At 63.0% G+C, this 15,369-nt stretch overlaps 4 pseudogenes; all 4 read right to left on the bottom strand.

The window, feature by feature from the left end:
* Window positions 1-753: 753 nt before the first annotated feature.
* On the bottom strand, window positions 754-872 carry LOC142868818 (uncharacterized; annotated as a pseudogene).
* A 3,832-nt stretch (window positions 873-4,704) lies between these two features.
* Window positions 4,705-4,823, bottom strand: LOC142868819 (uncharacterized; annotated as a pseudogene).
* Window positions 4,824-8,650: 3,827 nt separating this feature from the next.
* Window positions 8,651-8,769, bottom strand: LOC142868820 (uncharacterized; annotated as a pseudogene).
* Window positions 8,770-12,618: 3,849 nt separating this feature from the next.
* LOC142868821 (uncharacterized) lies at window positions 12,619-12,737 on the bottom strand (annotated as a pseudogene).
* Window positions 12,738-15,369: the final 2,632 nt, after the last annotated feature.

Genomic DNA, 15,369 nt, shown 5'->3' on the forward strand with positions numbered 1-15,369 from the left:
TCCTAGCTCTTGGGAGGCCGAGGCGGGCGGATTGCTCAAGGTCAGGAGTTCAAAACCAGCCTGAGCAAGAGCGAGACCCCGTCTCTACTATAAATAGAAAGAAATTAATTGGCCAACTGATATATATATAAAAAATTAGCGGGGCATGGTGGCGCATGCCTGCAGTCCCAGCTACCCGGGAGGCTGAGGCAGAAGGATCACTCGAGCCCAGGAGTTTGAAGTTGCTGTGAGCTAGGCTGACGCCACGGCACTCACTCTAGCCTGGGCAACAAACCGAGACTCTGTCTCAAAAAAAAAAAAAAAAAAAATGAATCCGAAGAGAAAAGTAAAAGGAGGCCTGTGGAGCAGGTCTGGGTGTGACTCCGGATCCCCGAACATCAGGTGCCACCACCAAAGATTCCTACGTGTAGCCCATAGAACCCCAAAAGCAACGGGAGGAGTTCTGGTCACATACTCCCTCAAAATGACATCCTGGCCTTCTTCTGGAACTCCCTCCCCTCTCAGACTCTCAAGGTTTCCTCCAGCGTGTCGGCTCCCACAGAGCAGACCTTTGGTCTGAGACCTGACAGTCCAGAAGCCACGCATGCTGCCGCGTGGCGGCGGTGTCACGGCTCGGGACAAGAGGAGGCCCCACGGTGCGGGCTGGGGCGCCAGGCACCGCGGCGGGCGCTGAGGGTGGGGGTCACCCCCACCCCGGGCCGCCCCCGCACTCCCAGAAACGCGACAGAACCAGAGGCAAAAAAAAAAAGAAGAAGCCTACGGCACCCGGTATTCCCGGGCGGTCTCCCATCCAAGTTCTAACCAGGCCCGACCCTGCTTAGCTTCCGAGACCAGACGGGATCGGGCGCGTTCGGGGTGGTGTGGCCGTGGACGGCGGAGGGCGCCCCTGCCCCGCTCAAGAAGCCGAGCCTCTCTGCGCTTCCCCGCCGCCTCCTCCCGCCCCAGGCCCCGCGCCGGGTCGGGCCTGTTGAGTTCGCCGGCCGGGTCCCGCGGGCTCCGAGGGACGGGGGTGACGGGCGGGGCGGGCAGGGAGCGGCGGGCCGGGGTTGGGGGCTGTCTCTGTATACACACACACTCACACTCACACGCACTCACTCACTCACACTCACACAAGATGCGCCTCCACGGCTGGACCCGCCAAGGTGGAGCCCTTCCAGCCCCCCTCCTCTCCTCGCCTGGCCTCCTTCACCTCCCCGCCCCCCACCCCCAGCGCGCCGGGGCCGCTGACTGCGCACGGGCGGGAGGGGCGGGGCGCTCGCCCTTTGACCCCAGCCAGGGGCGGCCCTCCCCCACAACCCCTTTCAGCTGCGCCCCCCACCCTGTGGCCCGGCGGCCGCCTATTCCCCCGGGCCAGGGCTGGGGCACAGCGCACGGGGGAGGGGAGCCAGTGTATGGGGCGTCTCTCTCTCTCTCTCGGGATGTGTCCCATGGGTGGGGTGGGGTGGCGTGGTTTGTGGGGCGCTGAAGAAATCAGTCCCCTCCATCTCCTCCCTCTGGAAAACACCCAAGCCCTTGGAGAACTGCCCGCACCTCTACCTACCGTGGGGACCGGGACCCTCCTCTGTGTCCTCCTGTGGCCCAGTCCAAGGGGCCTGGGCCTGGCCGGGGCTGCATTGGACCCCGACCACCCTGGCGTGTGGACTCGCTAAAAATTGGCGATTAGATATTGGATTCCAGCGTCATTGAGGTCATTTCACTAATGAGTGCACCGCAAAGAGTTTCCTAATCCATCTGTGAGGGTGGCAACCGAAAGAGAATTTTAGAGCTGACAGAATAGGCGAGGAAAGGCATAGGAGATTTCCACACCCAGTAAGGAAGCCTTTCCCGAAGTGGAAGAAAGAAAGGAGCAAACAGAGACACCGGTAGCCCGCCCGGATCAGAGTCTGCCCCTGAGAGAAAGTACCCTGACCAGGTTCACCCGTGGGTGGGTCGCGAGCTAGCGGCATTCAGAAGAGGGAGGCCCGCAGTCTGTGCAGAAGACACCTGCACTCGGGTGTGTGTGGCGGCACAATTCACAAGCAGCTCCAGATGTTAAACCAAGGAGAAGCCAGGGAGTTCCCAACGCCCCAGGTGTCCTCAGCCCACGACTGGCTGCTGTGGGAATGCGAAGCCCGGCTCCTTGTCTCAGAGCGGGGCAACCAGGAGGTGTGATGTCCACCCCGGGGTTCCCAGGAGGATCAGACTGAAGCTGGGACTTGGCCTGAAAGTGTCCCCTCGCATGGCCACCCCCTTCCCCTTCCTGCTCCTCTACTCCTGGTGCCCCTCCATCCAGGGGCCAGACCTTAAAGAGTCACCCGCAAGAGAATCCTGGTCCCAAAGGAGCCTTCTGGGGGACCCCTGCTGAGAGAGGTTGTGGGCATGGCCCGCTGGGGCTCTGCCCGACCCAGGGCTGAGAGATGCAACCTCCCAGCTCTGGGTCCCTGCAGGAAGTGTTGGCAAGCACAGGGCCAGTCCTCCAAAGGCCCAGGTGCAGGGAGCCCAGGCCAAGCAGCCTGTGGAAGAAGCCACATGCTGTGCCACCCCGGGGAACACGACTGCAGGCCCGGGCCCTTCCCACCTCCTCCTCCTCCTCCTCCTCCTCCTCCTCCTCCTCCCACCCCGCCCCCGCCCCCGCCCCCACATGGCACAGGGCCCAGAGACACCTCAGACACTTGCTACCCAAAGTGCAAAGGGCATCAGTTGCTCCTCCAAACCCCCCCCCAGCCCAGCAGACCGCGTTGTCCAGCCAGCCCACGGGCCTCCCTGGGGTGCCCAGCACAAAAGTGCAGACACCCACCGGACCCTCAATCTCAGTTTTCGGATGTTTTTGCCACTCTGAGGACCCGCAGGCCGGCTGGGCCTTCTGGCAGGACAGAGAGCCCCGGAATCCGACGTGGAGAGCTGGGTGTACGTCCCCATGAGGAGGCGGTCCCCACCTCCGCGGCTATCCCCTTGCGGGGAGCGGCAGCCGCGGGGCCTCAGAGAAGACACCAGGCTGGGCCCCCACGGCACAGCGGGAGCACGTCCCCCGCAGGCCACTTAGCGACGGCGGCCAGCCGGCGGACGGTTGGGTTGCGCGAGACGCTGCGGCCGCCCTGCTACCGGGTTCCTGGGAGGGCGTCCTGGAACCAGCGTCCACACCAAGCCCTTGGAAGGCCCAGGCCACGGAGGAGCCCCGTCAGGCAGGGGCCGAGGACGGTGACGGCCCGGGCGGGGAGGAGCGTGTCAGGCAGGGGCAGAGGACGGTGACAGGTGATAGGCCGGGCGGGAAGGAGTCAGTCAGGCAGGGGCCGTGGAGGAGACGGGCTGGGTAAGGGTTAGGGTTAGTGTCAGGGCACAAGTCACAATCGCAAAGACCTGGAAGCCACCCGAGTGCCCATCGACCCACGAGTGGGTAAATAAAATGTGGCGCGTGGACACCACGGAGTGCTATTCGGCTATGAGGAGCAGCGGTGAGGGGGCACCTCTCGTGGTTCTCCTGGCCAGAGCTGGAACCCGTTCCAGTAAGCCAAGTATCCCAAGAATGGACACACGAGCACCACGTGCTCGCGCTCACCAGCAAATGGGTACGAACCCATGGACACCTAAGTGGACACAGAGGAATCACCTTCTTCGGGTGGGTGTCGGGCGGGTGGGGGGAGGGGATGGGCATACACATCCATTAGGAATGGGGTGGGTACGCACCGACTGGGGGATGGGCGCACTTGAAGCTCTGACCCGAGGGGGGAGGCTGGGAGAGGGCAACGCACCCGTCCTTAACATTGGTGCCCCCACAATATGCTGGAACAACATGAGGGGTAAATGAATAAGAACACGGGGGGGGGAGGGGGGCACGGGCAACACATGTCACCTTAATACTTGGACTCCCATCATCTGCTTGAAAAGAGAGAGAAAAGAAAATGCAATAATAGAGATAAGAGACACTTTTTAAAAATAATGAATCCGGCCGGGCGCTGTGGCTCACGCCTGTAATCCTAGCTCTTGGGAGGCCGAGGCGGGCGGATTGCTCAAGGTCAGGAGTTCAAAACCAGCCTGAGCAAGAGCGAGACCCCGTCTCTACTATAAATAGAAAGAAATTAATTGGCCAACTGATATATATATAAAAAATTAGCGGGGCATGGTGGCGCATGCCTGCAGTCCCAGCTACCCGGGAGGCTGAGGCAGAAGGATCACTCGAGCCCAGGAGTTTGAAGTTGCTGTGAGCTAGGCTGACGCCACGGCACTCACTCTAGCCTGGGCAACAAACCGAGACTCTGTCTCAAAAAAAAAAAAAAAAAAAATGAATCCGAAGAGAAAAGTAAAAGGAGGCCTGTGGAGCAGGTCTGGGTGTGACTCCGGATCCCCGAACATCAGGTGCCACCACCAAAGATTCCTACGTGTAGCCCATAGAACCCCAAAAGCAACGGGAGGAGTTCTGGTCACATACTCCCTCAAAATGACATCCTGGCCTTCTTCTGGAACTCCCTCCCCTCTCAGACTCTCAAGGTTTCCTCCAGCGTGTCGGCTCCCACAGAGCAGACCTTTGGTCTGAGACCTGACAGTCCAGAAGCCACGCATGCTGCCGCGTGGCGGCGGTGTCACGGCTCGGGACAAGAGGAGGCCCCACGGTGCGGGCTGGGGCGCCAGGCACCGCGGCGGGCGCTGAGGGTGGGGGTCACCCCCACCCCGGGCCGCCCCCGCACTCCCAGAAACGCGACAGAACCAGAGGCAAAAAAAAAAAGAAGAAGCCTACGGCACCCGGTATTCCCGGGCGGTCTCCCATCCAAGTTCTAACCAGGCCCGACCCTGCTTAGCTTCCGAGACCAGACGGGATCGGGCGCGTTCGGGGTGGTGTGGCCGTGGACGGCGGAGGGCGCCCCTGCCCCGCTCAAGAAGCCGAGCCTCTCTGCGCTTCCCCGCCGCCTCCTCCCGCCCCAGGCCCCGCGCCGGGTCGGGCCTGTTGAGTTCGCCGGCCGGGTCCCGCGGGCTCCGAGGGACGGGGGTGACGGGCGGGGCGGGCAGGGAGCGGCGGGCCGGGGTTGGGGGCTGTCTCTGTATACACACACACTCACACTCACACGCACTCACTCACTCACACTCACACAAGATGCGCCTCCACGGCTGGACCCGCCAAGGTGGAGCCCTTCCAGCCCCCCTCCTCTCCTCGCCTGGCCTCCTTCACCTCCCCGCCCCCCACCCCCAGCGCGCCGGGGCCGCTGACTGCGCACGGGCGGGAGGGGCGGGGCGCTCGCCCTTTGACCCCAGCCAGGGGCGGCCCTCCCCCACAACCCCTTTCAGCTGCGCCCCCCACCCTGTGGCCCGGCGGCCGCCTATTCCCCCGGGCCAGGGCTGGGGCACAGCGCACGGGGGAGGGGAGCCAGTGTATGGGGCGTCTCTCTCTCTCTCTCGGGATGTGTCCCATGGGTGGGGTGGGGTGGCGTGGTTTGTGGGGCGCTGAAGAAATCAGTCCCCTCCATCTCCTCCCTCTGGAAAACACCCAAGCCCTTGGAGAACTGCCCGCACCTCTACCTACCGTGGGGACCGGGACCCTCCTCTGTGTCCTCCTGTGGCCCAGTCCAAGGGGCCTGGGCCTGGCCGGGGCTGCATTGGACCCCGACCACCCTGGCGTGTGGACTCGCTAAAAATTGGCGATTAGATATTGGATTCCAGCGTCATTGAGGTCATTTCACTAATGAGTGCACCGCAAAGAGTTTCCTAATCCATCTGTGAGGGTGGCAACCGAAAGAGAATTTTAGAGCTGACAGAATAGGCGAGGAAAGGCATAGGAGATTTCCACACCCAGTAAGGAAGCCTTTCCCGAAGTGGAAGAAAGAAAGGAGCAAACAGAGACACCGGTAGCCCGCCCGGATCAGAGTCTGCCCCTGAGAGAAAGTACCCTGACCAGGTTCACCCGTGGGTGGGTCGCGAGCTAGCGGCATTCAGAAGAGGGAGGCCCGCAGTCTGTGCAGAAGACACCTGCACTCGGGTGTGTGTGGCGGCACAATTCACAAGCAGCTCCAGATGTTAAACCAAGGAGAAGCCAGGGAGTTCCCAACGCCCCAGGTGTCCTCAGCCCACGACTGGCTGCTGTGGGAATGCGAAGCCCGGCTCCTTGTCTCAGAGCGGGGCAACCAGGAGGTGTGATGTCCACCCCGGGGTTCCCAGGAGGATCAGACTGAAGCTGGGACTTGGCCTGAAAGTGTCCCCTCGCATGGCCACCCCCTTCCCCTTCCTGCTCCTCTACTCCTGGTGCCCCTCCATCCAGGGGCCAGACCTTAAAGAGTCACCCGCAAGAGAATCCTGGTCCCAAAGGAGCCTTCTGGGGGACCCCTGCTGAGAGAGGTTGTGGGCATGGCCCGCTGGGGCTCTGCCCGACCCAGGGCTGAGAGATGCAACCTCCCAGCTCTGGGTCCCTGCAGGAAGTGTTGGCAAGCACAGGGCCAGTCCTCCAAAGGCCCAGGTGCAGGGAGCCCAGGCCAAGCAGCCTGTGGAAGAAGCCACATGCTGTGCCACCCCGGGGAACACGACTGCAGGCCCGGGCCCTTCCCACCTCCTCCTCCTCCTCCTCCTCCTCCTCCTCCTCCCACCCCGCCCCCGCCCCCGCCCCCACATGGCACAGGGCCCAGAGACACCTCAGACACTTGCTACCCAAAGTGCAAAGGGCATCAGTTGCTCCTCCAAACCCCCCCCAGCCCAGCAGACCGCGTTGTCCAGCCAGCCCCCGGGCCTCCCTGGGGTGCCCAGCACAAAAGTGCAGACACCCACCGGACCCTCAATCTCAGTTTTCGGATGTTTTTGCCACTCTGAGGACCCGCAGGCCGGCTGGGCCTTCTGGCAGGACAGAGAGCCCCGGAATCCGACGTGGAGAGCTGGGTGTACGTCCCCATGAGGAGGCGGTCCCCACCTCCGCGGCTATCCCCTTGCGGGGAGCGGCAGCCGCGGGGCCTCAGAGAAGACACCAGGCTGGGCCCCCACGGCACAGCGGGAGCACGTCCCCCGCAGGCCACTTAGCGACGGCGGCCAGCCGGCGGACGGTTGGGTTGCGCGAGACGCTGCGGCCGCCCTGCTACCGGGTTCCTGGGAGGGCGTCCTGGAACCAGCGTCCACACCAAGCCCTTGGAAGGCCCAGGCCACGGAGGAGCCCCGTCAGGCAGGGGCCGAGGACGGTGACGGCCCGGGCGGGGAGGAGCGTGTCAGGCAGGGGCAGAGGACGGTGACAGGTGATAGGCCGGGCGGGAAGGAGTCAGTCAGGCAGGGGCCGTGGAGGAGACGGGCTGGGTAAGGGTTAGGGTTAGTGTCAGGGCACAAGTCACAATCGCAAAGACCTGGAAGCCACCCGAGTGCCCATCGACCCACGAGTGGGTAAATAAAATGTGGCGCGTGGACACCACGGAGTGCTATTCGGCTATGAGGAGCAGCGGTGAGGGGGCACCTCTCGTGGTTCTCCTGGCCAGAGCTGGAACCCGTTCCAGTAAGCCAAGTATCCCAAGAATGGACACACGAGCACCACGTGCTCGCGCTCACCAGCAAATGGGTACGAACCCATGGACACCTAAGTGGACACAGAGGAATCACCTTCTTCGGGTGGGTGTCGGGCGGGTGGGGGGAGGGGATGGGCATACACATCCATTAGGAATGGGGTGGGTACGCACCGACTGGGGGATGGGCGCACTTGAAGCTCTGACCCGAGGGGGGAGGCTGGGAGAGGGCAACGCACCCGTCCTTAACATTGGTGCCCCCACAATATGCTGGAACAACATGAGGGGTAAATGAATAAGAACACGGGGGGGGGAGGGGGGCACGGGCAACACATGTCACCTTAATACTTGGACTCCCATCATCTGCTTGAAAAGAGAGAGAAAAGAAAATGCAATAATAGAGATAAGAGACACTTTTTAAAAATAATGAATCCGGCCGGGCGCTGTGGCTCACGCCTGTAATCCTAGCTCTTGGGAGGCCGAGGCGGGCGGATTGCTCAAGGTCAGGAGTTCAAAACCAGCCTGAGCAAGAGCGAGACCCCGTCTCTACTATAAATAGAAAGAAATTAATTGGCCAACTGATATATATATAAAAAATTAGCGGGGCATGGTGGCGCATGCCTGCAGTCCCAGCTACCCGGGAGGCTGAGGCAGAAGGATCACTCGAGCCCAGGAGTTTGAAGTTGCTGTGAGCTAGGCTGACGCCACGGCACTCACTCTAGCCTGGGCAACAAACCGAGACTCTGTCTCAAAAAAAAAAAAAAAAAAATGAATCCGAAGAGAAAAGTAAAAGGAGGCCTGTGGAGCAGGTCTGGGTGTGACTCCGGATCCCCGAACATCAGGTGCCACCACCAAAGATTCCTACGTGTAGCCCATAGAACCCCAAAAGCAACGGGAGGAGTTCTGGTCACATACTCCCTCAAAATGACATCCTGGCCTTCTTCTGGAACTCCCTCCCCTCTCAGACTCTCAAGGTTTCCTCCAGCGTGTCGGCTCCCACAGAGCAGACCTTTGGTCTGAGACCTGACAGTCCAGAAGCCACGCATGCTGCCGCGTGGCGGCGGTGTCACGGCTCGGGACAAGAGGAGGCCCCACGGTGCGGGCTGGGGCGCCAGGCACCGCGGCGGGCGCTGAGGGTGGGGGTCACCCCCACCCCGGGCCGCCCCCGCACTCCCAGAAACGCGACAGAACCAGAGGCAAAAAAAAAAAGAAGAAGCCTACGGCACCCGGTATTCCCGGGCGGTCTCCCATCCAAGTTCTAACCAGGCCCGACCCTGCTTAGCTTCCGAGACCAGACGGGATCGGGCGCGTTCGGGGTGGTGTGGCCGTGGACGGCGGAGGGCGCCCCTGCCCCGCTCAAGAAGCCGAGCCTCTCTGCGCTTCCCCGCCGCCTCCTCCCGCCCCAGGCCCCGCGCCGGGTCGGGCCTGTTGAGTTCGCCGGCCGGGTCCCGCGGGCTCCGAGGGACGGGGGTGACGGGCGGGGCGGGCAGGGAGCGGCGGGCCGGGGTTGGGGGCTGTCTCTGTATACACACACACTCACACTCACACGCACTCACTCACTCACACTCACACAAGATGCGCCTCCACGGCTGGACCCGCCAAGGTGGAGCCCTTCCAGCCCCCCTCCTCTCCTCGCCTGGCCTCCTTCACCTCCCCGCCCCCCACCCCCAGCGCGCCGGGGCCGCTGACTGCGCACGGGCGGGAGGGGCGGGGCGCTCGCCCTTTGACCCCAGCCAGGGGCGGCCCTCCCCCACAACCCCTTTCAGCTGCGCCCCCCACCCTGTGGCCCGGCGGCCGCCTATTCCCCCGGGCCAGGGCTGGGGCACAGCGCACGGGGGAGGGGAGCCAGTGTATGGGGCGTCTGTCTCTCTCTCTCTCTCTCTCTCTCTCTCTCTCTCGGGATGTGTCCCATGGGTGGGGTGGGGTGGCGTGGTTTGTGGGGCGCTGAAGAAATCAGTCCCCTCCATCTCCTCTCTCTGGAAAACACCCAAGCCCTTGGAGAACTGCCCGCACCTCTACCTACCGTGGGGGCCGGGACCCTCCTCTGTGTCCTCCTGTGGCCCAGTCCAAGGGGCCTGGGCCTGGCCGGGGCTGCATTGGACCCCGACCACCCTGGCGTGTGGACTCGCTAAAAATTGGCGATTAGATATTGGATTCCAGCGTCATTGAGGTCATTTCACTAATGAGTGCACCGCAAAGAGTTTCCTAATCCATCTGTGAGGGTGGCAACCGAAAGAGAATTTTAGAGCTGACAGAATAGGCGAGGAAAGGCATAGGAGATTTCCACACCCAGTAAGGAAGCCTTTCCCGAAGTGGAAGAAAGAAAGGAGCAAACAGAGACACCGGTAGCCCGCCCGGATCAGAGTCTGCCCCTGAGAGAAAGTACCCTGACCAGGTTCACCCGTGGGTGGGTCGCGAGCTAGCGGCATTCAGAAGAGCGAGGCCCGCAGTCTGTGCAGAAGACACCTGCACTCGGGTGTGTGTGGCGGCACAATTCACAAGCAGCTCCAGATGTTAAACCAAGGAGAAGCCAGGGAGTTCCCAACGCCCCAGGTGTCCTCAGCCCACGACTGGCTGCTGTGGGAATGCGAAGCCCGGCTCCTTGTCTCAGAGCGGGGCAACCAGGAGGTGTGATGTCCACCCCGGGGTTCCCAGGAGGATCAGACTGAAGCTGGGACTTGGCCTGAAAGTGTCCCCTCGCATGGCCACCCCCTTCCCCTTCCTGCTCCTCTACTCCTGGTGCCCCTCCATCCAGGGGCCAGACCTTAAAGAGTCACCCGCAAGAGAATCCTGGTCCCAAAGGAGCCTTCTGGGGGACCCCTGCTGAGAGAGGTTGTGGGCATGGCCCGCTGGGGCTCTGCCCGACCCAGGGCTGAGAGATGCAACCTCCCAGCTCTGGGTCCCTGCAGGAAGTGTTGGCAAGCACAGGGCCAGTCCTCCAAAGGCCCAGGTGCAGGGAGCCCAGGCCAAGCAGCCTGTGGAAGAAGCCACATGCTGTGCCACCCCGGGGAACACGACTGCAGGCCCGGGCCCTTCCCACCTCCTCCTCCTCCTCCTCCTCCTCCTCCTCCTCCCACCCCGCCCCCGCCCCCGCCCCCACATGGCACAGGGCCCAGAGACACCTCAGACACTTGCTACCCAAAGTGCAAAGGGCATCAGTTGCTCCTCCAAACCCCCCCCCAGCCCAGCAGACCGCGTTGTCCAGCCAGCCCCCGGGCCTCCCTGGGGTGCCCAGCACAAAAGTGCAGACACCCACCGGACCCTCAATCTCAGTTTTCGGATGTTTTTGCCACTCTGAGGACCCGCAGGCCGGCTGGGCCTTCTGGCAGGACAGAGAGCCCCGGAATCCGACGTGGAGAGCTGGGTGTACGTCCCCATGAGGAGGCGGTCCCCACCTCCGCGGCTATCCCCTTGCGGGGAGCGGCAGCCGCGGGGCCTCAGAGAAGACACCAGGCTGGGCCCCCACGGCACAGCGGGAGCACGTCCCCCGCAGGCCACTTAGCGACGGCGGCCAGCCGGCGGACGGTTGGGTTGCGCGAGACGCTGCGGCCGCCCTGCTACCGGGTTCCTGGGAGGGCGTCCTGGAACCAGCGTCCACACCAAGCCCTTGGAAGGCCCAGGCCACGGAGGAGCCCCGTCAGGCAGGGGCCGAGGACGGTGACGGCCCGGGCGGGGAGGAGCGTGTCAGGCAGGGGCAGAGGACGGTGACAGGTGATAGGCCGGGCGGGAAGGAGTCAGTCAGGCAGGGGCCGTGGAGGAGACGGGCTGGGTAAGGGTTAGGGTTAGTGTCAGGGCACAAGTCACAATCGCAAAGACCTGGAAGCCACCCGAGTGCCCATCGACCCACGAGTGGGTAAATAAAATGTGGCGCGTGGACACCACGGAGTGCTATTCGGCTATGAGGAGCAGCGGTGAGGGGGCACCTCTCGTGGTTCTCCTGGCCAGAGCTGGAACCCGTTCCAGTAAGCCAAGTATCCCAAGAATGGACACACGAGCACCACGTGCTCGCGCTCACCAGCAAATGGGTACGAACCCATGGACACCTAAGTGGACACAGAGGAATCACCTTCTTCGGGTGGGTGTCGGGCGGGTGGGGGGAGGGGATGGGCATACACATCCATTAGGAATGGGGTGGGTACGCACCGACTGGGGGATGGGCGCACTTGAAGCTCTGACCCGAGGGGGGAGGCTGGGAGAGGGCAACGCACCCGTCCTTAACATTGGTGCCCCCACAATATGCTGGAACAACATGAGGGGTAAATGAATAAGAACACGGGGGGGGGAGGGGGGCACGGGCAACACATGTCACCTTAATACTTGGACTCCCATCATCTGCTTGAAAAGAGAGAGAAAAGAAAATGCAATAATAGAGATAAGAGACACTTTTTAAAAATAATGAATCCGGCCGGGCGCTGTGGCTCACGCCTGTAATCCTAGCTCTTGGGAGGCCGAGGCGGGCGGATTGCTCAAGGTCAGGAGTTCAAAACCAGCCTGAGCAAGAGCGAGACCCCGTCTCTACTATAAATAGAAAGAAATTAATTGGCCAACTGATATATATATAAAAAATTAGCGGGGCATGGTGGCGCATGCCTGCAGTCCCAGCTACCCGGGAGGCTGAGGCAGAAGGATCACTCGAGCCCAGGAGTTTGAAGTTGCTGTGAGCTAGGCTGACGCCACGGCACTCACTCTAGCCTGGGCAACAAACCGAGACTCTGTCTCAAAAAAAAAAAAAAAAAATGAATCCGAAGAGAAAAGTAAAAGGAGGCCTGTGGAGCAGGTCTGGGTGTGACTCCGGATCCCCGAACATCAGGTGCCACCACCAAAGATTCCTACGTGTAGCCCATAGAACCCCAAAAGCAACGGGAGGAGTTCTGGTCACATACTCCCTCAAAATGACATCCTGGCCTTCTTCTGGAACTCCCTCCCCTCTCAGACTCTCAAGGTTTCCTCCAGCGTGTCGGCTCCCACAGAGCAGACCTTTGGTCTGAGACCTGACAGTCCAGAAGCCACGCATGCTGCCGCGTGGCGGCGGTGTCACGGCTCGGGACAAGAGGAGGCCCCACGGTGCGGGCTGGGGCGCCAGGCACCGCGGCGGGCGCTGAGGGTGGGGGTCACCCCCACCCCGGGCCGCCCCCGCACTCCCAGAAACGCGACAGAACCAGAGGCAAAAAAAAAAAGAAGAAGCCTACGGCACCCGGTATTCCCGGGCGGTCTCCCATCCAAGTTCTAACCAGGCCCGACCCTGCTTAGCTTCCGAGACCAGACGGGATCGGGCGCGTTCGGGGTGGTGTGGCCGTGGACGGCGGAGGGCGCCCCTGCCCCGCTCAAGAAGCCGAGCCTCTCTGCGCTTCCCCGCCGCCTCCTCCCGCCCCAGGCCCCGCGCCGGGTCGGGCCTGTTGAGTTCGCCGGCCGGGTCCCGCGGGCTCCGAGGGACGGGGGTGACGGGCGGGGCGGGCAGGGAGCGGCGGGCCGGGGTTGGGGGCTGTCTCTGTATACACACACACTCACACTCACACGCACTCACTCACTCACACTCACACAAGATGCGCCTCCACGGCTGGACCCGCCAAGGTGGAGCCCTTCCAGCCCCCCTCCTCTCCTCGCCTGGCCTCCTTCACCTCCCCGCCCCCCACCCCCAGCGCGCCGGGGCCGCTGACTGCGCACGGGCGGGAGGGGCGGGGCGCTCGCCCTTTGACCCCAGCCAGGGGCGGCCCTCCCCCACAACCCCTTTCAGCTGCGCCCCCCACCCTGTGGCCCGGCGGCCGCCTATTCCCCCGGGCCAGGGCTGGGGCACAGCGCACGGGGGAGGGGAGCCAGTGTATGGGGCGTCTCTCTCTCTCTCTCTCTCTCTCTCTCGGGATGTGTCCCATGGGTGGGGTGGGGTGGCGTGGTTTGTGGGGCGCTGAAGAAATCAGTCCCCTCCATCTCCTCCCTCTGGAAAACACCCAAGCCCTTGGAGAACTGCCCGCACCTCTACCTACCGTGGGGGCCGGGACCCTCCTCTGTGTCCTCCTGTGGCCCAGTCCAAGGGGCCTGGGCCTGGCCGGGGCTGCATTGGACCCCGACCACCCTGGCGTGTGGACTCGCTAAAAATTGGCGATTAGATATTGGATTCCAGCGTCATTGAGGTCATTTCACTAATGAGTGCACCGCAAAGAGTTTCCTAATCCATCTGTGAGGGTGGCAACCGAAAGAGAATTTTAGAGCTGACAGAATAGGCGAGGAAAGGCATAGGAGATTTCCACACCCAGTAAGGAAGCCTTTCCCGAAGTGGAAGAAAGAAAGGAGCAAACAGAGACACCGGTAGCCCGCCCGGATCAGAGTCTGCCCCTGAGAGAAAGTACCCTGACCAGGTTCACCCGTGGGTGGGTCGCGAGCTAGCGGCATTCAGAAGAGCGAGGCCCGCAGTCTGTGCAGAAGACACCTGCACTCGGGTGTGTGTGGCGGCACAATTCACAAGCAGCTCCAGATGTTAAACCAAGGAGAAGCCAGGGAGTTCCCAACGCCCCAGGTGTCCTCAGCCCACGACTGGCTGCTGTGGGAATGCGAAGCCCGGCTCCTTGTCTCAGAGCGGGGCAACCAGGAGGTGTGATGTCCACCCCGGGGTTCCCAGGAGGATCAGACTGAAGCTGGGACTTGGCCTGAAAGTGTCCCCTCGCATGGCCACCCCCTTCCCCTTCCTGCTCCTCTACTCCTGGTGCCCCTCCATCCAGGGGCCAGACCTTAAAGAGTCACCCGCAAGAGAATCCTGGTCCCAAAGGAGCCTTCTGGGGGACCCCTGCTGAGAGAGGTTGTGGGCATGGCCCGCTGGGGCTCTGCCCGACCCAGGGCTGAGAGATGCAACCTCCCAGCTCTGGGTCCCTGCAGGAAGTGTTGGCAAGCACAGGGCCAGTCCTCCAAAGGCCCAGGTGCAGGGAGCCCAGGCCAAGCAGCCTGTGGAAGAAGCCACATGCTGTGCCACCCCGGGGAACACGACTGCAGGCCCGGGCCCTTCCCACCTCCTCCTCCTCCTCCTCCTCCTCCTCCTCCTCCCACCCCGCCCCCGCCCCCGCCCCCACATGGCACAGGGCCCAGAGACACCTCAGACACTTGCTACCCAAAGTGCAAAGGGCATCAGTTGCTCCTCCAAACCCCCCCCCAGCCCAGCAGACCGCGTTGTCCAGCCAGCCCCCGGGCCTCCCTGGGGTGCCCAGCACAAAAGTGCAGACACCCACCGGACCCTCAATCTCAGTTTTCGGATGTTTTTGCCACTCTGAGGACCCGCAGGCCGGCTGGGCCTTCTGGCAGGACAGAGAGCCCCGGAATCCGACGTGGAGAGCTGGGTGTACGTCCCCATGAGGAGGCGGTCCCCACCTCCGCGGCTATCCCCTTGCGGGGAGCGGCAGCCGCGGGGCCTCAGAGAAGACACCAGGCTGGGCCCCCACGGCACAGCGGGAGCACGTCCCCCGCAGGCCACTTAGCGACGGCGGCCAGCCGGCGGACGGTTGGGTTGCGCGAGACGCTGCGGCCGCCCTGCTACCGGGTTCCTGGGAGGGCGTCCTGGAACCAGCGTCCACACCAAGCCCTTGGAAGGCCCAGGCCACGGAGGAGCCCCGTCAGGCAGGGGCCGAGGACGGTGACGGCCCGGGCGGGGAGGAGCGTGTCAGGCAGGGGCAGAGGACGGTGACAGGTGATAGGCCGGGCGGGAAGGAGTCAGTCAGGCAGGGGCCGTGGAGGAGACGGGCTGGGTAAGGGTTAGGGTTAGTGTCAGGGCACAAGTCACAATCGCAAAGACCTGGAAGCCACCCGAGTGCCCATCGACCCACGAGTGGGTAAATAAAATGTGGCGCGTGGACACCACGGAGTGCTATTCGGCTATGAGGAGCAGCGGTGAGGGGGCACCTCTCGTGGTTCTCCTGGCCAGAGCTGGAACCCGTTCCAGTAAGCCAAGTAT

This window comes from Microcebus murinus, unplaced genomic scaffold, assembly GCF_040939455.1.
Source record: "Microcebus murinus isolate Inina unplaced genomic scaffold, M.murinus_Inina_mat1.0 scaf043_hap2_Mmur4.0, whole genome shotgun sequence".
Taxonomy (NCBI): Eukaryota; Metazoa; Chordata; class Mammalia; order Primates; family Cheirogaleidae; genus Microcebus; species Microcebus murinus.